This window comes from Moschus berezovskii, chromosome 5 (assembly GCF_049115385.1).
Source record: "Moschus berezovskii isolate FMDL1 chromosome 5, NW_MosBer_1.0, whole genome shotgun sequence".
In the NCBI taxonomy this organism is placed as follows: domain Eukaryota; kingdom Metazoa; phylum Chordata; class Mammalia; order Artiodactyla; family Moschidae; genus Moschus; species Moschus berezovskii.
In genome coordinates, this window is record NC_142464.1 from 46,171,333 (window position 1) to 46,173,574 (window position 2,242).

General features: G+C 43.1%; 1 pseudogene; it reads right to left on the reverse strand.

Moving 5' to 3' along the window:
* Positions 1–413: 413 nt before the first annotated feature.
* On the reverse strand, positions 414–1,568 carry LOC129561698 (protein SET-like; annotated as a pseudogene).
* Positions 1,569–2,242: the final 674 nt, after the last annotated feature.

The following is a 2,242-nucleotide window of genomic DNA, read 5'->3' on the forward strand; positions in this document are numbered from 1 at the left end:
ATAAGATTTTCTATAGGTTCTGCTGATTCTCCCATCAAGTGGCAGGGTTCAAGTCATCATTAGGAGAGAATTTTATTTTAAAAGTGTCATATTAAATTGCAAGGATGTCCATTAAACATCACAATTAAACATGCCAAAGGAGAAGCCATGTTGTCAAAATGCCCACTTAACCCACCCAAACACCTCAAACCTACCCTTTGCTGACCTTCTATAAACTTATTTCTTAAAAGTTTTTTTTTTCTTCTTTTAAACAAGAGAAAGTAGACAGATACATGCTGGTAAATGCTAACTGTCCACACTCACATAGAGACACAGTGTAATCTCTGACCCCCATATACAGAGAAAGGAGGAAAATATCTAGAATTCTATGCACTACTACCCAGGGGCATAGCACCCTCCAGCTTCCAGCAAAGCTAAGGGAGCAGAAGCTTTTTCTTTTTTCCCACAGAGCATGGTGATGTTGATTCCATAAAGTTTTTGTTGAAACAGGAAGGGATAAGAGTGAATTTGGAACTGAAAGGGGTAGAGATTCTTTTCCCACTGAATTCTGCTCGAGGGATTCCCCCCCTCAATACGTTGCGAACCATGGTATGCAGGAGAAAAGAGACCTCAGAAACAGGGCGACTGGGCACAGAGGAGAAAAGAATAAGACTGCAACTTGCTCGCAGGGACTGGAGAAAATGGAAAAACCTGGAACCCACCCGTGTCCCATTGTCGTCTTCCCCTTCATCTTGCTGTCCTTCCTCCCCTCATCATCACCTTCATCCTCATCCCCTTCTCCCTCAGTATTCCAGTCCTTCTTTCTCTTCATCGTCCTTGCCGTCTTCTTCTCTTTCCCCTTCCTCGTCATCCACGTCAGGAACCAAGTAGTACTGCAGTGGGTTCGGCCAAGCATCATCCTTGATGACCACTCCTCACTCATCCGCGCCTGCATCAGAGTGATCAGTAAACCAGGTGAAGAAGCTTCCTGGTGCCTCATGCTGTCTATTCCTGCTGGCTCCTTTCTGTGTTTGACTTGATCGCTTCATCAAGTCCTTTCCAGATTTCCATTTGAATTCAGTGGACTTTGAAGATGGTTAACCACTCTCATTCAGATGAAATTCTTTGAAGAGAATTTTATTTTCAAAGTAAGGGTTTTCATCAAAATGAAAATCTATTCTGTAACCTGATTTAATGTCTTCAAATTCTATCATTTCAACTGTTGTCAAATAATGCAGCACCTCTTCATCCTCCTCCTCAAGCAATGCGGATACTTGGGGATGGTTAAAAATTGTTATTACCCCCAAATCTGGGACTTTGGCAATCAATTCCAATCTTTTCTGAAAAAATGGTTGGCAGAGTTTGTTATATTTCTATTCTACTTTCAAAATCTCACTGGCTTGTTCATTAAGTCTGTCCATTTCATTTTTTACTTCATCAATATGTACGATTGCTTCTTGCTGTTCTTTTTCTTCCTTTGGCAAGTTTGAAGAACCAGAGGCCTTGCCTGGCCTGGAGGCACGAGTCGGCCTCACTTTCTTTGGTTTCTTTGCTTGGGGTGTAAGTGAAGACTGGTGTTTGGGGGCCATGCTGGGAAAAAAAGCCAAGAATCCTCCCAGGGGAAGAGAGAGGTACTGCAAGCTCAGAGAACTCTAAACACTGTCTTTTGTTTCAGGAAAATGTTACCATTTTTGTTTTTTTGCCTGAGCATTTGCTTCCAGGAGATGGAAAGTGGAAGACAGACGACACACAAAGGTGGCTTAATATTGTCCTCACCCAGCATAGGAGGAGGGGCTGGGAACAGGAGTTGAGATCAACTTGGACCAGTTGAGATCAGCTTGGACCAGCACAGCACCATTTTGGCAGGCCCACTTTGGCAAGCTATTTCTTGTATACAGGGCTGACTAACTCTAAATAAACAAGCATTTTAGGAATGAGCTGTCAGATCATGATGACTGCCAGGAGCCTGGGACCAGATCATACCTTGTGGGTGGAGATGGATTTTCCCAGGATGGGAAAGGATATTTTCCCTGGCAGGGTTGTGGGAAAAGATTAGTCCCAGGTTGGGACATGAGATGGTGCTTGAATAAAAGGTAGGAGGAGTCAAGAGCAATATGCTCTTCTTTATCCTCTTACCTTCTGGGGTTGGTAGGGCAATAGATGGACATCAGTTCTAGGTGAAATGTTTGTGGGAATTAGGAAAGAACTCAGGAAGAGATTCTGGTTTGAATAGCCAATTCTAAAAAAGTAGCTGCTTCTAGAT